Source organism: Nipponia nippon, unplaced genomic scaffold (genome assembly GCF_047370975.1).
Source record: "Nipponia nippon isolate SJK-2023a ecotype South Korea unplaced genomic scaffold, ASM4737097v1 scaffold_3, whole genome shotgun sequence".
NCBI lineage: Eukaryota > Metazoa > Chordata > Aves > Pelecaniformes > Threskiornithidae > Nipponia > Nipponia nippon.
Window position 1 is genome coordinate 74,819,810 of NW_028262347.1, and position 25,673 is coordinate 74,845,482.

General features: G+C 40.7%; 1 long non-coding RNA gene across 1 annotated transcript; it reads right to left on the reverse strand.

Annotated features, from left to right (window-relative positions):
• Positions 1-15,657: 15,657 nt before the first annotated feature.
• Positions 15,658-16,863, reverse strand: LOC148054702 (uncharacterized). Its single transcript, XR_015706175.1, has 3 exons — positions 16,727-16,863; positions 16,504-16,646; positions 15,658-16,335 (listed from the first exon to the last, which is right to left on the reverse strand). It is a non-coding gene; the product is annotated as an uncharacterized LOC148054702 (long non-coding RNA).
• Positions 16,864-25,673: the final 8,810 nt, after the last annotated feature.

Genomic DNA, 25,673 nt, shown 5'->3' on the forward strand with positions numbered 1-25,673 from the left:
TGCTTGGTAATCCTGGGATAAAGTTTCTGTTTATTAAAGGATAAACCAGCATTACAAATCCTAGCTCTATGAGCTGCTGGGCAGCCAAGTGTGTACAGTTTTTGACTAGGACACTTCAGATCTGCTTCTGTTTGCAGCTCTGCTAATAACCTACTACAGGGCACTGAGCAAGCCACGTTCCCTTCCTACTTCCATCTGGTAATGGGCTTGTGACGAAGTAACAGCTGATATCAATATTGTGATATTGACCTTGCTGAGTTCTATAGTAACAAGTGCTATTTAAAATTTAGCAGGCATTGTGATTATTTGTTTTCCTCAGCACAGTGGAATTACACTGTATTTTCAGTTATTTTATTAACTTTTGGCTTTACTAAAGCTTACTGTGTCCATTCAGGTCTTCTAAAAATGAGACTCCTGTGTATTACTTATTTGGGCAACAGCTAAACAGAGGTAGAAAAATTGTACTTTAATAAGTATTAGCCCTTTTTATACAATTGCACCTACCTGTTCTACTTAGAATATGTGATTAGTTTGGAAATATGGTTGCAGCTGTGACATGCAGAGGTAAGCGAGTTAAGATTCATAGGGAAAGAGATTGCCTCTTGGCACAGACCGTATCCTATGAATCTGGGAAGCAACGCTGCCAGCAGAGTGACTGCCTGAGCAAGCAGCAGTGTGCTGTGAAGTCCAAGTGTCCTCGCATGACTGTTTGGTAATGTGCTGCTTCCCTAGCTGTAGGGGTCTTCTCAAAAGCATATACTAGTGGGCAAGGACCAGTTTCATGAAAAAGTGAGAAGGAAAAGAAGAAACTGCTCTGGCAGGCTTAGTTGAGAAATCAGATTCTTAGCAGACATAGAGTGTCTTCTCCTAGAAGCAGTCCTGTGAAGGTGGTTTGAAGTACATAAGCAAGGTTGCCTGTGGAAACTAATGGTGTACCTGAAATCAGATAATAAAATGTGGTGGGTTTGTTTTTTTTTTTTTTTCCCCACATTTTTTCCTTATCACTGCTGGATGGGCAAGAACAACAACAACAACAATAGAAACCTTTTGAAGTGGTTGAGAAATATGAATATGTCCATAACTTGGATATAAGTTACAACAAACCCCCGTGTTACAACCTCTCGAAAGGCCATGGGGTCATGCCCTGGCAGTGGGACTGCTCTGCCTTCCATGCTTGCTCTGAATTTCTCTCTTTTAGAAGTTAAGTTTCTAGTTTTCATTTGAATAAAGTTTGGCTTGAATTTCAAAGGCTTTCAACCTTTTTCGGAGAGCTCATTCCAGGTAAGTTCAACTTACAGCTGATTCAGAGTATGTGACAGCCCCAAAGAGCACCTTCCCCCAGTCTGTCCTCCCCTTCTTAAATTGTCATCGTTTTCCTGGATTTTGGCTGGGACACGTGAGAGTGCCCTAATCTGTGTTACATTTGTGGCATGCTGCTCTGACGCGCCAGAAAACAGGGTTAGCAAAAACTGGAAACCCAGCTTCCCAAAGGCAGTTTAATTTAGACAGAATTGTGAGAAAGAAAAAAGAAAAATCTGTAATACCAAGCCACATTCCTCTTGTCCGTGTTCTGCATTGCTGTTCCAAGTGACTATTTTCTAAGATCTTTCAAAGCATTAGGCTAAAAGAACAGGGTGCATTTGATGTTGGATCATTTTGTACTAGGGATGACATTGCCTGATGAGAGAAAACACTCCTGAAACTCTATTCATTGACATTTAGCAATGTCTAATAAACAGGAGTTAAAATGAAGGTGGTGTGAAACACCACTTGTATTCAGTATGATAATTGCAAGTGGGAGTCTGATCTTGCTTCCCTTAAGTCAATGAGAAAGCTATGATTAACTTAACTTAGACCGAATACTATTTTTATTTACTTAATTGGCTTCTTCTAGATAGCTGTTCATGAGGCATGCCTGGCAAGTGCATTTAGAAAGCACTCCAGCTCTGCAGAAACTGCTTTTCTGTTCCCCAGTGGCGCTGATTTTGACAGAAGACAGAAATAGATGTGGGAGCTGGCACTCAGGAGTGTGGGAAAAGCTGAATAACGCTCACCCAAGGGTGACGGATTTTGGTAAGTTTTGCTTAAGGACGTGTCTTATCTAGACCTAAAGGGTCTAATTTGAGGTCTGGTCCACCTCCTGAGAATAACAATGCTCTGCTGTCTGCACGGGGAAAGCTTAGTCTGTGTTTATCTGCAAAATGTCTTTTGTATGTCAAGGTTATTGCAGTACATGGAAGAAAAGTGACCATGTCATACCTACAGTCCCACCCACCCTTTCCAAAGTAAATTATGGGAATGTCTGGGTGGCAGACAACATCTGAACTCCATTGTATTTTCAGAGGTCATACGTCTTCTTAACAGACTAGCAAGATATTTTGTCACTGACTCTGCCATACTTTTCTTCAGACCTCACACCTGAAAAAGAAAGCATCTAAAGCATCCAGTGGTATCTGGAAACTTAGTGTTCACCTCCTAAGTTCAAAGCTGTGGAGCAACTGAGCGTCATTTCAGGCAATGTAAAGACAGTAGAGAAGCTTGCAAAAAAAATGGGTATGAGGTGGACAGTGACTGCTGTCTTTACTGTATGTTAGGATCACTGTAAGCTAGTGTAGCAGTCAGCATAATTTTCCAGTAGGATCTCATTATGTTTTGAAGAAGTACCCAATACTCTTCCCTCCCACATATTTTAACATGCTTCCTTTCCATGGGTACTTGTTGTTGTTTGTTTGTTTTTTTTTACCTCCCAGAATTTTAAATATATGACACTTTCTGTTTCCGTTTTTCTCTGACTTAAGTGACATTGACAACTGTGTCAACAAAATATTTCAGGAAGGAATAGGCCCCTTGTTTTAAAGAGGTTTATATTGGTATAACCTGAGAGGGGAAAAAATGGGGTAAGATTTATAGGTATTTATGTGCCAGCAAAAGTAGGTCTGGAAGAATGGTTTAAAAACCTAAGGGTGCTTCTCTCGGTGATTATGCAAGGAAAAAAGTTTAATAAAGGGGTAAGGTATAAAAGCTATCAGAGCTGCCAGTAGCCAGTTGTGGGTCATCTTTCGCACCTAGAGCTTCACTTGGGGATTGAGGGTGAGAGTATTCGGACAGGAGAGAAAAGTGTAGGGGATTTCTTCTGATGAACTGCAGCACATTTCTCACTGGAAGAAGAGTTGTGAAGGTCTCTGTCAGATTTCTGGTGGGGAAGAGTCAGGTGGTGACCCCCATTTTGGGGTCCATGGCAGTTGGCCCTGGGCTCTGCTCCTCCCAAGACAGGCTCAGCCCAGCTCCTTCCCCCCCTGCACTGTGTGGTAACAGCATCTCCCTTGCAGAGCCCCAGGTTGCTGGGGAGGAGGGCTGGCATGGAGCTTTGGGTCCCATGACGGTGTTGAGGTGGCACCTGTGCAGCTCACAGGAGATCTGGGTCCTGGGAAGCCCAGGCAGAGTCCCACACCCAGATGCAGAGCTGCAGTCTGGCCTCGAGGAGGTGGCTACAAAAATGAGCTCTTAGGCAAGACGGCAGCCACAAGCCGAAACTGTACTTTAGTCCTGGCAGAACAGACCGTAGCAACTTGCTAGCCTTGTCTTTCCAGATTTTCTTTCAAAAAGCCCCAGCCTCAGTCTACTGAATCATGTGTAGAACATCTGTTTTAATAATACATAACTTTTTGGGGGACTTCCTAGTGTGCTACTTCCAGTTTTGTTGGTGTTTTGTTTTGGTTTTTTTTTTTTTTTGTGAAAATACCAAGATATTTAATGTTTTGCACTGAAAACAAGAAGCTGTTTGTTTGTCTGCTACTGAGCTTTCTTAATTATTTAAGATATGAAATACTCATTATCTAGCTTCCAGCTAACTCTTTTTTTTCCATTACATTGCACCATTGAAATGGTTACATAATATTAATAGACACTTTACATAACATTTCTGAAATACTAAAAAATGAGCATATTTTATAGTTGCCATCAGAGGTTTCAGTAGCTCTAATAAATAATGATAATGGTGACCGGGAAAAATACACTCTTCAGTAAAGTTTCTAATTCCTGGTTGGTTTAACAAATTGTGGTAGCATGGATTGTGTGTTTGATACACACTTTGAGTAAATTATCACATGTAAAAAGTTGTCCATCTTTTCTATTTCTAGTGCTACCTGTAGATTTTATTGCCTTTTGGAATGAGCTATTTAAGTACTGATTTTGTATTCATAGAGAGCTAACTGGAGTGTGTCATGAAGCCCAAGAATGTCTTTTTAGATGACAAATACACTGATGTTTGTAACTGATAATATGTGAATGTAAGCTTGAGATTTGACACCAAACTCATACCACTTGCAGTTAGTCTTTCCATTGTAGTCATTTACTCAGACCAAGTGAAAACGCTATTGCAAACATCACTGAAAGCAGACTAATTAAAAAAATATCTGGATGTTGGATGTGTACAATTAGAAATGTCAGATTCTTGATTATCATTTTGTCATCAGCTGTTTATGAGAAGGATGCTCTAACCACCCGTTTCTGTAGATTTCCTTGAAGAGCTCAGTCACCAGTCAGCTACCTCTGCTTTGGACAATTTTGTGTCATTGTTTGCTCTTTATTTATTTTCAGTAACTTGCGATTTGCAATTTTTTTCTGATTACCTCTTCACTCTGAAACAAATCAATATTTCTGAATAATTGTTTTGTCTAGATTCCTGCTGCAGCTGCTGCCGTTCAGAATAGCTGATCTTCCGGCATGAGCAATACAAAACGTCTTGTTGATCACATCAGTATAGATCAATAGTTGCCAGATCTCTTTTCCTGGTGATGCATTTATTATTATGAAATTCTATTAGCCACATAGCAGCTATTTACACATGGTGCCGGTTTTAGGCCTGGTAATTAAACCAGCTTTAATAAAAGCTGGAAGTCCCCCATTATATTAAGATTGAGATAATTTTCTACATTTGTGTCACAGTCCTGTATTTCTGAATGGATGGACTCTCCGATGTGCTCTGGGGCTCCGAGTCAGTGCAGAGATCTGCATGTGCAGGTTACATGTCTCTGCTGCTGGCAGACAGCTTGGCATTAGATAGTGGGTATTAGTAGCATGTTCTCCCACATTTTCTTGCTACTCCGTTGGAAATGAACAATTTTCCGTATTATTAAGCATAGATACCTCAGCAGGGAACTTCCTGTTTGTAATGATTTTCTCATAATACAGCCAATATTATATAGTCCGTGAGATCAAGTTTGAGTTTTAATTATCCATCCTGTCTGAGAATAATCCATGTGTCATTGTTTCCATAGGCCAAAACTGGATGCAAGACACTCGTAAATATATGTTTAGGATATATATTTACAAAATATGCATTTAAACATCAGTAGAGATTGAATATGCTTAGCTACATTGAAATTCCAATGAATTCTGATAATGAACTTGAATATGTCATCAACATGCTTTGCTGAAAAAGGATTTTCTTGAGATCTCAATGTTTGCCATTTTTACATTGTAATGAAATGAAGAATTTTTAAAGAAAAAAGAAAGATGGAAAAAAGAAAAAAGAAAGATGAAAGAAAAAGAAAATAGGACATCCTCACACTATAGCCTGGAGGCTAAGGGCCTCCTCAGAAATGATTTAATCTGTATTTCAGATTACTCAGACCAGGGGCTTGAACTTCAAACTTGCACAATGCAGCAATGATGTGCAGAAAGGGATAACCAGCTAGTACCAGGATCCTGCATGCATGGGGGAGCAAAATTACTCTTTTGATGCTCTAGACACTGTTTTTTTTGCCCTGTGTGAACTGTCCTGGGCAGGGTAGCTCGACTCTGCTCTTTCCTAACCAGTGCCACCTCAACTTGTCTTCTTCCTGACTCTTCTGTGGATCTGGGCTGCTACTTTTTCCACAGTCTCTCAGCAAAGAGAGTGCACAAGGGACAAGGGATCAGCCTTGTAGGCCCTCCTCTCCCTTTCTTCGCAGATGCTCTTCCTTCTCTGAGCAGGAGGGGAGCAGGGCTGCTGTGTGGGGCCAATGGGCCCAGGGGGCTCAGATGATGCTGAGCTAGTGGAGGGGCACCAAGGGCCCCTGGCCATGGAGCGGGGTCTGCAGTGACAAGTCCCTTCCAGAGAGGTCAGATCTAGTAGGCAGGAGGAAAGGATAGTATAGCAATGGGGATAGAAACGTGCTACCCATTGCCACTGTCCCCTGGAACAGCAATAGACTGTTGTCTAGAGGTTTAATAGCAATGTGATGCTTCTTGGTATTAGTCTCTTGAAAAAATACACCTATCATGATATCCCCTGAAAATGGCCTAGTACTGATGCCACTGGTGCTACCAAAGTGGCCGAGGACCTGAATGTTTGCCCATCTTTCACATTTTTATGAGAAATTTTATTCTGTTCTTATTTTCTTGGCAAGCTTCTGACCAGTTTTATTTAGCACATAACCAACATTCAGACTGTTGGTCCACACGTAAGGGAGAAGCTTAGCATCTTGCTTTGGTCCATCAATTCAGAAAATGCTTGATTTTATATGTCTTAGGCTTCTATCTGCCCTGGTTTGGAAAATACTGAGTGCCTTGATCTTTGGGTCTGGTTGCTGTGGGCGTTAGTGCCAGCAGCAGTTTGCTGGATTACGTTTTTGCTTGTCTGCCTGGAAACCAGAGTCCACCGTGGGGATATTGCAAGCTGCTCTTCCACATGTTAAATACTCCATCTTGGATAGCAGAGCTGACGCTTGCTAGATATCACTATTAACTTAGTTTGGCAATTAGCTGGATGGTGCCAACATAGTTTAGGCAAGGAGCGTTGGTGGAAAGGAGCAGTGCACCTTTTCACCTGTGCATGGAAAGCATCCCTTTCTTCCATGAAAATCCAGCTGGTTCAGGGGCATTCATTTCTCCTGGGAATTGGGCACTGTGCTGCTTTGACGTCTGATTTGACAAGAAGATACTGTCTCAGGGCAAGGTAGTAGGGCATCAAGTCCCAGTCAGTTTGATATAAAACAGGGTGTGAGAGGGTGGTAGTTGCAAGCCAGACAACGAAGTGTTTAAAAGGTGAACAATGAAGGTGGGGGCAGTCATATGATAAGGGGATTTGCATGTTTTGCACCCCTACCCACTGCTGGCATGACAGCTTGTCCCAGTGAATTCCCTGGTTGTAGCACAGTAAATTGTTTGCCTGTTTATTTTGCCCAAATTCTGTATTTTCTTAAACAAGGTGATGCCAAATTGTATATCTACTTGATAAATGCATGTTGTGATGACTCTTACTTAACATTTGCTGTTCTTCTGTGTATTCGAGTGAGCTAAATAATTTACTAGTAAGGTATTTTTAATTTACTTTATAACTACTTCTTTGTCAGGTATTGTCTGAGCCAGCTGCTAAATTCTTATTTTATATCTATGTTGACTTAATCTTTTCTTCAGGGAAGAAATTACTGTACATAATGATAGACAATTACTGTGACATGCCCCTATGCATGAATATCTCAACTGCTTTCTGTGTCTTTGTATCACATATTTTGCCTAGGCTTTTTATTCTGAATTTCCTTGCCTTGTGTCTGTTCCCTGCTTTGTATTACTTGGCTGTCCAAGTGTTCTTATTTGACTGCTTTGTCTTCCCTGCTTGCAGATGAATGTATTCCCTTCATTCATATGCTCTCTTGTGTCTTGCTTCTGAGGAGTTGTCTGCTGCTTTTATTGCTCTTACTCTCATCTTCCAATTTTTATTTCCCTAACTCAACCATTAGCTGACTTATCTGGGGGAATGTTTGAGTGAAGTAAGGTTGAAGCTAATATTCATCTGAATGCTGTTACAGATTTGACATAAGTTAATTGCTCTTATCTACTCTATTCACATTCTTGCATTTTCAAAAGGCTTTGGCTATTTATACAGTGACACTTACTGCTTATTCAGAATAAGAGTTTTTTCAGTTTTTAAGGCTAATATATAATTTAAAACCAGTGTATATTGAAAACCATGACTTTGCTGACATCTCATTTTCTCTGCATGGAGGCTTGCTGACCCGAATGACTCATCAGCCTGCTGGCTGTATTCATATCTACTGTCTCTGGGTAAAATTTTCAAGCTGAGTTAGGAGCTCAGTTCCCATTCATTTTCATTTGGGGTGGGGTGGTGGGAATGTTAGAGGCTTTTGAGAAGTAGCCATTTCTCAAGGCCTCGATTCCTAGCTGGCTGGTACAAAGTCTGTTGGGATTTGCAAATGAAAGGGTTTGAAAAACAAAGCTGTTGCTGCCACACAGGTTTGTGTACTATCACACCTGGGAGAAGCTGAGGTTGAGGGCTTCTCTGGCTCCTTCTGCTCCTCCATCCTTTCTTGTTTCTTATTTCCCAGTGTGGCTACTTTATATTTGGACTACTGTCTGGCCGGTTTCCTGGACTACGGAAGTTACAGTCCTTTTTGAAATTGTTTTTCTGAGTCACAAGCATGAAGGCTTCTACATTACCCCTGCTCTGTCTTCCAAACCTGATTTCTAATACCCTTCAGCCTTAATGACAATACTCTAGGACAAATATCTAGGGCAACCTTGCCCTCTTCATCTTTGTTTCTTCTCTCTCCCCTTGTCTGGTTTGTCTGTTTAGACAATATTTTTTTTGTGTGTGTGTGTGTCTCAGGTTCTTTTATGCTTCAGTTTTACCGTGCCTACATCAATTATAATCACAGATGGAGCCCCCAGGTGTAGCTGTAATACAAACCTTTAAGAAGAATAATCTGGTTACAGCTGATTTGAAAGTCTATTGCTTCTGAAGGAGAGGATAATCCCCAGAAATAAGTAGGCAAGCACTGCATATAATGACTCCAATTCTGTGAGTTTTTTAGTCTGTTTTTTCTTTTTTTTTTTTTTTTCTCCCCCCTTCACCCCCTAAGAATAAGAGAACCTCTTTGGGAACCCTTATGAGGCAAAATTTTCTGTTCATCCCTTCCATTTCACAGTCTATTCAACTCCATACTCCAGCCAGATGAGGTCTGAGGAGGACATTTTCAAAAGCTCACCTCCTAAATTCCTGCTAGAGTCAACAGCAGATCAGAGCTGGACTTTAATTGCTTTGAATTGCCCCCAGAGAGGATCTTGTTATGATGGGGGAAGCCAGGAGAGTTTGCCTCCCTAAGCTAGAGGTAGCTTTGGGAAATAACTTCTGAAGATTAAAGAACAGAACTGTGTTTTCTTCAAAATCTGTGAAGATTTTTTTGTTGTCACTTTTATTAATGGGCAATCCCTAACCTGGAAACATGATTAAAGAAACAAGTTAAAGTTGAAAGTAGTGTTCACTCTCTTTCAGCTGCTGATCTAAGACTTACACTTCCTTCTTACATTACCTTGCTGTGCACATTAGATTAGGGTGATAGCCTTTGCTTGCACCGACTTTACTACTATGTAGGTGAGGTTTTTAACTGCCTCATTCACCTGCATTCATCTAAATCCTCTGGAGATACTGATACAGAACTCTAAAGATAACAGAAAAACTCCAGATTCCTTCACTGGGCTTTTGCTGAGGCTCTCTTTAATGAGATCAAGACTGAGGGATTTCATAAACCTGCAATGCCTCTTGCTTCAGTGTTGACTGTGTAATACCCTGCCCCGTGTTATGCAGTTCTCTGCAAGCCTTTTTGTTTCTGCACTTACCCTTTCTTGTCTTTAAGAAACGTTTGTCACATGCAGCACAAGTTGAACAAAGTTATCAATGCTGCACGCAGAAAATCCCTTGCTAATGGCCTGGAATACACGGCAAAGGAGTTTGGGATTGGTGGCAGCAGGTTTCCTTGGCAGAGCTTACCCTGGACAGACAGTCCTGCTCTGATGAAAGGGGAACTTGTTACGCCATCACATCTTTATATCTCATACGTGATACCCTTGGTCAGGTGGCGTGCCTCCCCAGAGGAGGCTGCAAGGAGGCAGACAGCAGCAGCAGCGGCGGTGATGTTCAACATGTGTCATCCCCAACTTATCATTAGGTTCAGTTTATCTTTCCTCCTTAATATCTGGGTCTATCTAATGCTCAGTGAACCTTGGCCTCAAATGAATCAGCAGTGCAGCCGGAGCCCTAAGGGAAGACAGTTATATAAGTAAATATTGTTAAAATCTGTCTTGGAAAATAAACATAAATTGGAAGTAGCGTTCTGGATGAGTTTTTCAAATAACATGGCTACAGGACCTTTCTAACTGTATTGTCTCTTTCTCTACCAGTGTTTCACAATGGTTTTAATTTTTCTTGCCCTTCTACTCCATTTTTGTGTTTCCATTTGCAATTATAAGATGGGAAGAAAGCCCTGCCTATGAATTTTAGGATTATGTCTGATGTTAAAACTCAGTTCTGTTTTACAAGAGAGCAGATCTGAGGGCTCTGTTAATATGCTCTGCATAGAAGAAGGGCAGGACCCTAGAATTTTGTATCCTAAAAATACCAACACACTGAGAGTAAGAAAGCATGAAGAACTGAGTTTTTGCTTTGTCTATGGAACCTAAATAAAGCCACTCCCACCCCACCCCAGTCTCTTCCTCCAGTTGGGATTATATTATTTTCTTGATAAAAGAAAACCAATCATTTTAAAAAATACTGTTTTCAGTTAACGAAAATATTTTTGTTCTATCTCCTGGTATTTTGTTTAATTATCATTACTGAGATCCTTCAAAGACTAAACTTAGGCAAAATGTGAACCAAAATCCTTTGTCAAGAAGTCTGAAAATGGAAACATTTAATTTCTCACTCCTTTTTCTCTTCCATCTGTGCCCATTCCTCTAAAAGAAAGTCCTCCTTGGCTAAAAGTGTTGTTGAGTTTGGCTGTAGCTTCAGTTGAAGCAATTCTTACAAACATCACGCAGCCTTTTCCCCAGGATCGTGGAGCAACACAAATGGTCCCTGCCTTATCAGTAAGGAAAGAATCAAAAAGGGAACTTTTAAATCTAATGAGTTGTTCTTCCCTCTCTTTCACATGGTCTTACTGTTTTGAAACCAGTCTCTTTTAAAGCACTGAACACATACAGCCACAGGAGACCAAAGGTTTAAGATGCTCCCACCACGGTTTCCTTTGAGGCAGGAACACGTCTGAGAAGGCAGCTGCCTTGTTTGGGGGCCTGGGCCTTGATTTGACTCCCAGCTGTGCCAATGTGCACAGCGACTCGTTCTCTGGCTGACTCGTCTTTATCAAGTCACTTATTTGTCCATGTGGTGTGGCACGGCACAGATGGCAATGGATTCACGTTTTTAGATGCAGCCTGTGTCTCAAAACTGCAGAAGTTTATCAGACCCATGAGCCCGGTTTCCAGAGCTTCGTTTTCAGCATCTTACTCCCTCTGCCCTTCTCTGTGCTGTTTCACCTTTCCACAAAGTCTGCCTGCTCCTCCTGGGACAAATTTTTGTCAGGAGGCATCTGGGGTATAAACAGCGCCACATGCTCATTGAATGCTTCAGTTTGCCAGGCCTGCCTGTGTGGGAACCCCTCTTCCTGTATATGTGTTCACCTATACAAACCCAAAAATGAACCTCCCTGCAGACTTTTTCCTGTTTTCTTCCTCCATGGGAGATGCAGCTGCTATAGCTTTTGAAAATCTGCTGTGGGAGTTGTTTCTGGCATGCAGACCGTCATTAGTATGACCCCTGCTTTCAAAATCACCTTAAAAGTCTAGGAAGAAGGTCTCTGCATATCACCACCTAGATAATCTTCATTCTCTCTTAGGCTGGAGGGGGACATGGGCCACCAGCATCACAAAGAACATTTTAAACATGGTAGCACTTTGCTCTGGAAGAACTTTGCACTCCTTTGACTGCATTATTACCAGAAGACTGCATGAATGTCCTTTGAAGTTTGATTAATAGCCCTTTTAATTTTGCAGCACTGTTGATGTGAGCAATAAACATTAATCTGTAGCTCTTTAGTGGGATTGTTTTCTCCTGAATGTTGTAAAGTTGACCATTTCATTTGGGTCTGAACATAGCTTCCTTTCTCTTTTCTAACGTTTCCTGGTAGCTTTTTTGAGTTCGTCTTGTCTGGTAGTTAGTGTGTCGTGCAAGAGCTTGCAGTGCTCTGTCTTGTAGTCTTTTGCAGGCTTGTTTGAAACATCCTGGTGGATTTATTGTGAGGCCTTGGTACATGTAATGTAGGAGATGCTCAGCCTTTGTAATAAAAGAAGAAATGCCTTTCTCCCAATATATTTAAGAGAATGTGCTACATGCTTTTGGTTCTGCAGAGTTTACTGACAACAAGAATTCATGAAAGCTGGTGGCTTCCCAAGGGGTTTGTGTAAACATGTGTTATTTCAACTCAAAGGATTTTTCTCAATTGAAGCCAAACATTTTGTGTTGTGCTTTCTCTTGGAAGAAAGCAGAAAGTAATGCTAGGAGATAGCACTTAATCAAACCAGCAAAACACCCCTGGCAAGTTCTCTCGAAATGCTTAAGAGCCATAAGAAAGATTTAATCAGATAGTTGCTAACTGGATCCTGGCAGACAGCTGTCATACCCATGGATCTTGGAGAGGAGATGAGGAGAAAGAGAGATCTCAAACACAGACAGTGCTCACATCTGGAATTTGGGCCTGAGGCCGTATTCTTCCATAACAGGCCAAACTAGCACCTTTGGTGGATGTACAAAACAGGGGCTTTGAGAAGGACTGGAGGCTTGGATAAGATAAAGGTCAAATTTATTGGACTGTCCTAAAAGGCTTTATTCTTCTCGGTGCTGTAGGTCATTTCATGTATTTCCTGTCAGGGCAGGGACAGTGAGGCAAATTCAGGTCTGGTGTTGCTAGCCTGGCAGAGAGCTGAACTGCTCCAAATTCACATCGCTGCTATTATCATGAGAATCATCATCTCCATTTTGAATTGAAGAATTCAGAAAATTGAAAATAAGTTTGTTAAAAAGGACTCTTTCTGTGCATTAGCTGTAATTAATAATAGTTAATTCTTTCCCTAAGCAAAAATCCATGTAAAAAAGGTCTACGTTTAGTCAATCTCTACATTCATAGTCAAAGGCTAGACCTGGACAGCTTGTGATCTTGTGGTCCATTGAGTAAACACACACTCATGAAATGCTTAAATGAACATTTACAGAAGCTTAAACAGATTTGAATCCAGGAGAGTGTAGCCGCTCTGGAGGAAATGTTATAGTCTCTTGTCAGACTTCCGACAGCCCAGTGACACATTACACACCTGCTCTGCACCGTGGCTTTCCACCAAGCATGTTCTCCGACAACAGCAAAATGCTGGTTTTGTAGTGGCACCCAGCAGGCAAGTGGAAAAACTGCGACGTGCAGAAGCATTGCCCTTTTATCTGCTTGTAGACATGCCCAAAACTTTTCATTTTGAAAACCAGAGGAGACTTGCCAGATTTAGGACCTCCGTCAAACACAGTCTAGGTTAGCTGAGTGAATGATGGTTGCACAAACGACTCTGCAGGCTTTTTCCACTTTCTTTATAAAACCAGATACAACAAAATGGCCTGAAATAGACCTCAGGGTCTTGAGTGTACCTCCACAAGAACATCAGAATGCATGTCTGTACCCATCAGAGTCAAACAACAAACACTTCTTATGTCACATGGGTAACAGTATTTTCACTTCTTCCTTTCATCTGGTGCTGAAACATCCTCGGAGGCATTGGGATAAATTCTTGCACCCCCTAGCATGCTAATAAGGGGCAGTAATCAAGGGGGATGACCTTCGTTTCAAGTAGAACCACTATTTAGAGATACATTGCTGCGTGCTACTGTGGCATCATATTTACCCTCTTTGTAGTGGACTTCAGTTAACTGGAAGGAAAAATATCCGTGATTTATCAGTGGAACAAATCAAGATTGCTTTCTTGACTTCAGTAAATAACCTAATATTCACCATCTGATCTTCTAGTTTAACTGCTCTGTGTTATTGTACATGTACTGATAGGGATTGATGTATTGACAGAGCTATCTCACACACTTATTTTCTCTAAAGAGCTTTAATAATTTTGTTTCGACAAACTTGCTTAGCATGTTAATCTGTGTTGTACAATACGTCACAAACCTTTATTTCAAGAGATGGTAAATAGGAAGACGTGCATTTTAAATGGAAGCTAACATCAGAGGTCAGAGAGGCCAAAGAGGCATTAAGCTATCTAGTCTGATTTTCTCTGACAGTGCAAGATAATTCCCTGCAAAAAACACCGTATATGCATGGTTGTATGTGTGTGTGTGTGTGCGCGCACATGTATGTATCTACATTTGAATATGAAATACATGTATTTCCTCTTTCTATGGAGACTGTTTTGTCCTACCCTTTTTAAAATGAACATTGACAAGAGATTGGTCCACAAAAGAGAATATACTATTATTTATGTTGCTAATGGCTGTCAGTGTTAGCAGTAAAATAGAATGAATACATTAAAAATTAATTATTCAGCAGCACCTGCTGGTGTCCTTAGAAATACTGCAGCACATTTCTGGTAAACGTTTCTTCATTACCCTAAATTTTTTGCTACCTAACCCATCAGTTGGGAGATTACAATTTAAGGAAAGGAAAAAACATATTTTCCTTTAATAGCCATCAATTCTTTTTTTATTAGGCTTACATCCCTCTCTAATGGAGCTCTGCCTCTCCAGGGAGCAGCAAACCAACCACAGAGGATCTTGGTCCCATCTGTGCAGTAACAATTAGAAGGATTTTAACTCTGTGTGCAGAAGGATGAAATTACATTATTCACGAAGTGATCCCTTGCAGCTGTCTGGCGTTACCTCAGTTTGCCTCATGGATTTGTCACTCACTCCTTTTCAATAAGTGGCAGCTATTAGCAGCTCCATGGCCTTCCCCGGTTGTCTTAGCTCACGCCCTCGACTCAAGGAAGCCCCACCAGTTTTAACAACAACTCAGAGTTTTAAAAATCACTTGTGATCCAGAGGTCGGTAAGTTACCTGGTTTTGTTCTCTTGTGGTCAAAATTTCCATTGGCACCACTGAGGACAAGTAAGGCTGCTATTCCATTAGGTGTTTTCTTGCATTACTAGAGAGCTTCTAACATCGCCATCTTGCCATGCTGCTTTAAATTCTGGTTTGGATGTTGCATAGCTGTGAAATGAAACATCTCAGCACGTCATCGAAAAGTAAGAAAGGGCTAAAGGTTGTGGTTTGGCTTACACACCAGTGAAAAGACATGAGTGAAAGTAGGTACTTCTTCTCTTACAGCTTTCTGCGGGTTGCCAAAATACGGGGTCAGGCTGATGATGTCATCATCTGATGACAACAATGACATGGAGCTTTTGCTCCATGTACCTACTAAGTGGATAGGAAAGCCAAGCTGTCATGGCAACAGACCTCTTGTTTTGCTCATGTAGTATTGCTCCTTCCCTCCTGCGCCGTTGAGAAAGCAGAACAACTGGGGGACTCTATTTCCAGTTCCTATTTGTGAGACAAGTTGCCCCTTACCCCAACCAGGGTGCAGGGTACCAGGAACAGAAAAAGGGTTGCTATTTGTCAGATAAATTATGACTTGCAAGCTGCTCACTCAGCTCTCCCTCCATCTCTCGATTAGCTAATCTCTGAAAAGGGCTACTCTATCCGCATAATGTTCGTATTGATTTGTATGGGAGAAAGCCAGGATTACCCTCAGCAGGAGGACACGTGTATCATGCTATACATTATGTTGTCTCCCTGTTCTACAGATGTAAAAGTGAGTGACTGCTTCTGCCAGTGTAACATATTTCTTTATTGCTGGTGGCTGGAAAAAAACAATAAGCCTGTATTGTGTTGTACTTTTGAGAAAAGTAATAGGATGGGTGCTAGCTCTAGCTTGCAGCCACACTTGCACTAATCCCATGTTGATAGTTTGTCTGTCTTTGACCTTGAAGAAGCTGGAGGTCATAAAACAAGAAAAGAAACTATTCAATTAGAGACAATAGGAAAAAATTTGATAGTTCAGAGTCCATTTTATGGCCTTGGTGACTTCTCAAAACAGAAAAATTCTACTTCTCTGAGTTGTTTTCTTAAAGAATTCCAGATATTAAACATGAAACAATTAAGATACTTGTCAAGGTCCTCTCTGAAATCATTTAAGCCCTGCCCTAAATTGTTTTTCCCATTGAAATTCAGCCAGACAGTAAGACTAGAATGATTTCTTCCCATGCAGGCATTTAAGCTGTTACAATGCAATGTTTCCTGAGAAACGACTGAATGCAGGGACCACTAATTACTAGCCTTTCAGCCTGCTACAAAGTTCGGTGTCACTCTCTGTACCTGCTTGTTTCAGGTTGTCCTTAAGAATGAATTGTGCTGACAAGGACATCCTCATTATAATGAGGCAAAATTTCTTCACAAGGAAATGCCATTCGTTCCGTGGAGATGGAAAGCAAATCTTGTCCAATGATTAAACAACTGATCTGGAAAAGTTAAAAAGGAGGGATATGATTGTATAGGCAATACAGCTCCTAAAGAAAACCCCATATTGTTAATGCATAGCAAAATGTATGAATCAGAAGAAGAAATACTGACAGAGACTCAAGTATAAATATTGCAGTGAAACATTTCTGAGCGTTTTCCCATCCCACCTTTTCTGTAGCTGCCAGGCATCTGCAGGATGAGATCTGAGCACTCACTGAGTTTGAGCTAATTTGGGTAGGAGGTCTGGAGCATTCATTTCTCTCTCTTAGTTGCACAATAAAATAAGTATGTAAAGGAAAGGTGTGTTGAGCTTAGGGAAAAAAAGAATCTTGTTAGTCCAATTCTGCCAGTCCTTTAGACTCAGCTCAAAATGAGCTACTTCAAACATACTGCAGCTTTTCCCTTTTTCGCCTTGGCTCTCCAGTGCAGTTTGTGAGGCTCCAGGTCAGGTGTCAGGATTGAAGCATTAGAAGGAGTTTGAGAAGACAGCAATGATTTAAGTACTAACAGAATGGAGCAACTTCTTCCTCCCCCCAGCCACTACACCATCTCTGTTCAGAGGGCAAGCATTCCCCTGAGATTTATCATCCTGCTAATTAAGCAGCAGGTGCAACCCTTCATGTAATTTCATCTGCTAGTGGCATGTGCACTCTTTGGAGGGCTGCAAATTCCCTAGTCATCAAGTTTACAAGGTGTAAATTTGCTCCCTCTCATGCTGAGAGCAATATATATAAAAAACACACCCATCAAAACCAGACGCATTTACCTTAGTATTCTTGTGAACCTTCATTGTGTATGTGATTTGTTTTGCTTAAGGCAAATAAGTAATTATCATACAGGGCTGAAATATCAGCTGCTGCATGAACACAGATCATGTAGTTGCAAACAATTTTCTTGATTTGATAGGTTTCCAGATTTAGTTATTTGGAAGTTTTGCTACATAAAATGTATTCCAGGTAATATGACTACAGGTAATATTTGGACTATAGCTAGTAAGCTTATTTCCCTCGCTAGATATTTAAGGAACACTCCAAATTGGAATATATCCATTATAAGGTTTATTAAATGCCTGGTATTTTTTTCCCTATTGTCATTTTCCTTTTTTTCATCATCTAGTATATTAAGCTAAATTCATTGCTGTCCTGCTCCTTGGTGATAGACATCCAAATCAGAATGACATTTTTCTAAATCCAACTGCACTCATGTCTAAGCTGTGCAATGCAAGGCAATGCAGAGATAACAGTCACTTCTGAGTGAATATGGTCACACCAGTATGACAATTTTCCTGAATTAAGTGGCTGAGTCACCTGCCTAATTAGCTGAGGCCCAGCACCACAGTAAGGTGCCTACATGTCCCTCCAGGGCCATTGCTAGTGCCTCGGTACCCAACTGCACAACACGGCTGGGATCAGGCTTGCAAAGTGCCATCACATACAGCTGTCCGTCATCCCCCAAAATGCTGAAAAACTGGAGAGGGCTTCATAAAACAATAACAGAGTGACTTCAAGGCTTCAAAATCTGCATTATACTGGGAGGTTTAAAAATTCCTTTTGTTTAGCTCATCAGAGAGAGCATGAGGACATAAGCTGGTTGTGGTCGGAAACAAAAATATTTTTCTTTAGATAAAATTATGGAAAAATTAGGGTCTAGGTAAAGGTAAGGGGGGATTCACCTCTCCAGATGTAGATTTCTACAGTGCAGAAATATACTTGAGGCTATTTATCTTGGAGTTCAGGTACAGAGATAATACAGTTCTGGTAAATATACCTCTAGTAGGTATACCCGAACTAGACATCCTTTTAGCCAACAGGAGAAAAAGAAGTGACTTGTCTAGGTCACTCTTCAGCTGATCTAAAATAGGCCAGCTGAAGTGTGCTTTGGCAATGCCTATTTTTTTCCACTGTCTATAAAAAGAGTCTATCTCAGGCGTAGGTGTCTAGAACTGAGAGAGAAAAATTCTGCTTGCAACATACATTTTAAAACAATATGGGTCACTGTGAACTGGAACAACTTGAAAAGGGGACAAGGTTTTATACCATTTGCCATCTTTAAATCAAGATTGGACACTTTTTTTAAAGATATGGTCTTTCTCAAGCTGAGCTTGGAATAGGAATTATTAGGTAGGATGCCTTAGATGGTGACATACAGTTGTGACCATTACAGTCCTGTCTGGCCAAAAATAATCAGTGGCCATAAAGGATGATGCAAATGCAGAGTAATGAAGAATCCTGACAAGTCCTTGTACTGTAGCACTGGGTTTCTTCTGTGTCAAAACTTCACCCTGAAAGGGTTTGCTGCCCTTGACTTTGCTATTAAGAGGTGGTGTGAATAACCAGAAGTTTTCAGCACATTGCAGATCATATCTGGCTACGACGCAAAACGAATTCAGCCATCTGAAAGCAGATTGAAAGATGAGGAGCCAAAACCCCATCTTTAGTGCCTGGCAGAGATAAACTGAAGTCGGTAAGGACGCTATGCACCAAGAGGAGGACGCCCACCAAACCTCTGCCACTTAAAGGTAAATTGTTATTTAGAGTATCACAGCTGATTTTCTTACTGACTGGCGAGTCCAGTTGCTTAAACCTGGGGTTTCTTTTGCTACCCACTCCTTGCTGGAGAATAGCACATAATGAAACACTTCCATTCCCCCAAAAGGAAGATTCAAGCCTGGTCTTGGGGAAAATACTGTTCTTTATTCACCTAAAGGCTGTGACAATCCATGTTTCTATAAAAAAGTGAGCTGTTGGGAAAAAGACTATTAAAGCAATTTCAAATAATTTAATTGTCAATAACTTTAAATAATTCCACTGATGATTATAAAACTATAGAAGGTTTTACGGATGCCTGGATTGCCATGTGCAATATGCTAATTAGAAATTGTGCCAGTTTGTCATTATACCAAATTGAAACTAGTCAGCTTTACTTTGGTGTCCTCATACACATGGAGAAGTCAGTGCAATCAAAAGTAGATTGTTTTTCGTGTTTTCTGCTTTTAAAACTTAAATGATGTTAGCAAGACAAGAAAAAAGGCCATAAGTTTTAAATATTGTTTTATCTTCACTAAGCACAAAGTATTCCCTGCATGCAGTTTAATCAAATAACGTGAACATAAATTCTAAGTCAGTAGAGACATACCAATAAAAATGTCTCAGCTGCTAAATCCTAACCAGCTGATGAACTTAGTGTCTTGCTAGAAAAGAAATAAAAAAAAAAAAGTACAGCTTATATTTTCTGTTAAGCTTTTTTACAGTTTGCAGTCAATTTATATGTCTGTATGTAATATTCTGGAATACAGAGGTAAAAACCTACTGCCAGAGTGTTTGTTTCGCTTTGGAAAACCTGATAAGGCTTCCTGATCAACAACAATTCACTGTTTCAACTAAGTGTAAATGTCACACCTGAAACAGGCTGGTAAACTCTGTAAGGAGTTTAAGTCCCTAAGTTGCTACCTTCCACAAATGCACTTTTCTTCAAAGGTGCAGGAAAAAAAAATCATGAATTTGCCTATACAACCACAAGCTAAATGGTGTAGGAGATGAGTTAACTTGCAACAGATTTAAATTCTTACTGTGCTGTAAAATTGTTTCCGAAGCGAGGACCATTTGTCAAATAAAAGGTCCTTCTCAGCCCTGCTCTTACACATCTCAGCCCTGACCCATGCACCACGCTCAGCTTGTGCTGGCAATCGCTGCGAGAGGTGGCAGAGGGAAACGATCAGGTCCGGCAACTGGAATATTTTGGTAAGGGCAGGCGGAGTGTCAGGTTCTTTTACACTGACAAGGCATGTTATTGTAGTTTTAGGTCTAATTACATTCATCATTAAAGGGAAGAAGGTAGTTGCTGCTTTGTAACATACATGAGCTTCAGTAATTGCTGCAGCATCTTAGATAGCTCTTCAGTCTCTCAGCCAGAGGTCACTGGAACTAACAATCCAGTCCCGAAATATTAATGAGTGTACGCCGGTGGCTGAATACACATTTTGTCAGCACAGTTTTGTGTTAGCATTTAATGCTGGTGTTACTCTCCTACATGAGCTGAGGTCTTGCACTTCAATGAGTAAAATGATTGCTTGTTCTGAGTTGGACACTGGTTCTTGTCTGACGCGACTGCCCAGGACGTGTGGGTGAGGACTGGGGGTTCCCTCAACCACACTCAGAGGAACTCCTTTGGAATAGTGCATGTATGGCTAAAGCCAGATACTGGTGCCAGTGAAGTGAAGGTGGGAGTAGAAGGAAAGAGGCCCTAGTAACAAAACAGAAAGCTTGAGTTTCTTCGGACCCACCCAAAGGGTGTCAATCAACTGCATAATTAACAAGTCTTCAGAATTCATGAGGACACACTGGTTTTTTTTCCCCCCAAAGATCTCATTTCTTGCAAACATCAGAGCTTGTATATTTGGAAGAAGGAAGTTTGACAAAACTAAAAGAGTATGTTATTGGGGTAAAGCACAAGGAGTTAGACTTTTAACACTGCCTCCTCTTCCAGGCCTGCCAGTGAGGAGTCCTACCTGCCACAAAACATAGGAAGATGTAGCCTTTGGTACACGTTCAGACATGTTGCCTTATGCTATTGCTACCAAGAGGCTGCAGCAGAGAAGAGCATTCATGAGAAGCTTAGAAGCAATGTGTAGATCAAAGCTGGGGCTTAAAAGGGAGCTCTTCTGAGGGGTTATCTGTACTCGAGGGTTTTCCACATGATACACAGCATGCGAGAGGAACACAAGACTGGTGCAAAGGGAACTCTAAGCGTCACAATTCTATACCGCGTGCAGCTATTATTTTATTAAATGAGAAAACAAAACTGAAATGTCAACACGTATGGGTGCAGGTCTTACCCAGCACCAGTTTCCACCCTGGTCCTTTCATACACACCAAGAGGAAAGCGAATTAGTAAACGGTTTTAGCAGATTCCTCTTGGTGTTGCTCTGCACTAGTAAGACACATGTTGTAGTATCACAAGATATTTATTGGAGGTTAGTGAGCCACTGTGCCTCAGACTATGAACTCTTAGGTTTGAGTTATTAAAGGATTATACTGGGCAACGTTATTTTGCCTTCTGGCCATCCATCCTCCAGCATTGCTCAGAATCTTGTTTAAATGCCATACAAAATAAATGCCCTCTGCTTAAACCCTTTGGTTAAAATGTCAAGCAAAAGTATTAATCATAATGATAAAAAATTATGTTTCTGTACAAAAACGTTGGTGATAGTTGTCAGAGCAATAAACTTTTAACTAAACCTTTTTCTCAACTGCTTGTCTTCCACCACTGTGTAAACACTCTTGACAGTCTTAATTTCACTCAGTATGTCCAAGCACGCAGGTTTTCTTTGTGGCATCGTAAATACAGACAGTCTCTGGGGGAGATTAAAAAGCTAATAGGTTCCATATGTCCAAAGCGCAGCCTGGCTTCTGCATGCCTGTTAATAGGCACATACTCCCCTTCAGCCTCACATCCGGGCTGCTCATGAGGTGCGGTGACAACACAGAGAGGGAGGCAGATTGGGACTGACAATCACAACGCAGCGTAACAGAGAGCCCTTTCCTTTAGAGCCTGAGAAAATGCACAAATGGAACCCGGGATGCCAAATAGGCCCATGTGTTGCAAATACCATGCCTTTATTTAAAATGTTTTGGGTCTAGCATCCTGACTCCATGCTGGGGTACATGAGAGCATTTGCTAGCAAGGAATGCTGGAGCAGCTCGGAGAAGTCTGGGGATTTCTTTCCCATCTAGCTCATCTATGCAAAATTTCATAGGGCCTTTTTTAATGGGTACTTGTCAACATCCACTGGTTCGCATCATGTTTTAAACATAGCATTCAAGCTCAGGCAGAGCATTTAGACAAGGTGGATTCTCCCTATGGATCAATCTAAAAGTTAAAAGATGATGTCTAATTTCTTGGAGAGAAAGGAATTTTGTAATGGCTTTCCAAGCTATAAATCTAATGGCGTGAAAGCTTTGTTTCAACCACTTTTGAAGGAGTCTCAGACTTTATGGCCTCTGTGTCTTCCTACTGGAAATTGTTTTGAACCTGTGGCTGCTCACTTGAATCTGTAAGGAGAACAAGAAGGGTGGGGTCTTGCCAGATCTCAGCTATACAGATCAATATTATATATTTGGTGCTGTTCTGTAGGACTATTTTTCCCAGCTTGTGGATTGCTTTATTAGTGTGGTGGATGCAATGTGAGACTCGTGGATGAGGAAACATAAGACATTTGCCAGCTCTCTCTTCTGAAGCATTTGTGTAATTTGGAAGCTGCTACAGTGACTGATGCACACGCCATGCAATGGAACAATATCTTCCTTGTTATTGACTAGCAAGACCACTGACATTTGTTGATTTCTTGCCATTTAAAGTCTATATTTGCTAAGTTACCAAAAGTTACCGTGTATGGCATCTGACTTGTATCAAGCTTTACCTGAGGGACATTTTACGCAGGAAGACCATGCTAGCAAGTTTTAGTCCATTTTGTGAAAGCATAGGGTCAATTCTTTGCTTAAGGTTAGGTTTTGCAAGGTTGCTAAAGGAATGGGAGATTAAAATTCAGTAGGACTTGGATATCAAATTCCAGTAGGTTCATTTGAAATTCCAACTCCAGTAACTCGGCAAGAGGTAATGGGCTTCTGTTTACTGTAATACTGAGTCTTAGTGGTAGTATCACTGGGAAGGCCCCACTTCAGGACAGAAGCAAGCATATGCTTAACTGCACACGAGTAGCCATTTTCACTTCATTAACTAACCATGTGTGCAAGAGCTTTCTCAATAGAAATGCTTTCTTTAATGGGGTTTTGTTTTAGGACTTCTTGGCAAGTCTGCAAAATATGAATATTTTTTAACTTATGAAGGTGTCATAAGGCTTATTTAATGAAGAACAAAGACCTGCTGTGTTAGAAGAAACTGTAGAAGAATTCTAGTTTTAGAGTTTGTTTTCTATGTGATCAAAGTACACCATATAAATTGCAGGTTTTCTGTAGCTCCTATTATCTTTATTAACTTTGCTTTTTGTTATCATATCTTTAGAAATAGTTCTATCCAAAATGCCATTACCAGGTGATTTTTTTCATATTTTTTCCAAAATCATTACAATCAGAGAAGTCTGAATGTTTTAGTTATGAAAAAAACCCAAAATGCAGTGGAGATGAAGAGAGAACAACTGCCCACTTTTTTCTTGTTATGCAAGAAACAGAGTGCACCCAGTGTACTCATGGTGCTGCCAGTTTAAAACAAAAGTATATTTTTCACAGATTTTGCAGTTAAACTACTGATGTCACAGTTGTAGGATATTGGGAAGCCAAAAGTCTTCTTCAAAAAGAAGCCAGGCAGAGTCACAAAAGACAGCTCTGCAAGCAGCTATTAAACACAATCATAGCACGGTCCTAGAGGACAGACTGTCAGAATTTGGGAATATATAGTAGTGACAGGACCCTTCGTGACATGCCTTCCTTGTTAAAGAGGGGACACTGGCCTATCCAGGCACTTCTCTGGACTTAGCACAGGAGATAAGGTATTCCTAGGAATTTCGCTTGCTGGAATAAAGCAGAAACAGAAGCAGAACGGGTAAACAACTGAGGTATGGGCATCTGAAACTTGGGACAACCAGGGCCAGTGCTTTCTCTTCCTCTGCTCCCTCAGCCTCCACGTCTCCTGTGTGACTTTTCCTTGGAATTTAGGCACGGGTGCTCCAGAGGACTTGGTATTTACCAAACTGCAGGTGCCTAAACTCCTCCGGTGCTGTGGGTGTCAAGTGTACTTGTACACTGTGTCTCTATCAGTAAAGTCAGCGCTTTCTTATTTTACCAGTTTATGAGGGTAAAAATGTTTCTAACACTCCAGAAGCACTGAGACATTACTGTAATAGCAGAGAGATAAATACTTTATAAGAGGTAGCTGCGTAATAGACTGCTCTATTAAAAATCTGTGAAGTGAATCGTCAGATGAAGTTAACCGCCTACCTCCACTGAAGTTGAACCGATGATCTGGGTCCTTTATCTTCATGTTTTCAATTACCATCTAAGCATCAAGTTGTTGTGTCTCACTGGATCCTGCACATTGCACCACTGTCAAAGAGGTGTCCCCACTTATGTTCTGTCCAAGACGAAAAAAGGCAAAACCATATATTTTCTATACAGATCTTTGGCTAGATTCACATACTGTGAACATGTCACTGCATGTTACTAGGAGGCAGAATAATTGGATGGGGTGAGTAAGAATTAAAGTCATCAAGTTAGAGAATAGGAAAGTCAACGCACAGCATTCATATGCCTCAGCACCAGCCCGATCTTTTGGGGGGAGCCAGAATTTGGCCCACCTCCTCCCGTTTTAAACAAAATGTGTGGGTTATACACTTGTCTGTGTTATATCCAGATATAACAATATCAAAGCAGATCAGCATGGATCTAAGCCAAGAATCTAGTTCCTTATTCTGCTGGCACAGAAATGAGTATTCAGTTACAAGATCTCAAGTTCACACATTTACATACCTAATAGTCCTACTCATATGAAAAGCAAGAATTAATACAAGCCTAATTTGCCTTTCCTTCAGAGCAGATGCTCCTTCAGATTTATGTACTGAATTATTCATACAACAGTGAATTGAGCCCTATCATTCTTTGCGTTAGAAAATTTCCATAGTGCACAACATACTGCACATATAAAACTACATCACTTCATAATAGCTGCATATCTGGTCTGAAGTCTCCTGGGATTCCTGCAACTGCTCTATCTTTATAGCAAGACTAGAAATTAATTTTTTCTCACTCAGTTTGAAATTCAGTGTTGGTTATAAGCCCTCTTTAGATGTTAAGGGATCTGAACACTTTTTTAGGAGCTCTTTGCTCTTTATTTGAGATCCAATATTAAATTAATGGTAGTTCTAAACCTTTAAATGCGAGATATTCTGCCTTAAAACTTAGGATTCCTTGCTGATGCATTAAATAAAAATTCCTCAGAGACATCCAGGGCAATGTATAGGCAGGTAACATGTAAAATAAAGGTGCACTTTCATAAATCCAAACACTGAAAACTATAACCTCATACCAATCCATTTTTAGATTTTGTTTTGAATTGTGTCATCTGTAGTTTGAGTATTCCATGATGGATGCTTATTGTATGTTTTATTTATGTAGCTTATGAAATCATTATTGACCAGCACCAAGAATTTGCCACCACAGAGCAAAGTACATTCACTGTATAGATGTACTTTTGCATTTTGTACTGTAGCATTCTGGGTCAGTTGGATAATTCTGAATATGTCAACATCTAAATGTACAGTCACCAGGGACCTGAGAGACATTCAAACTGCTGAAATGCTGCAGTTTCCTCTGTGTAATCAGGTATC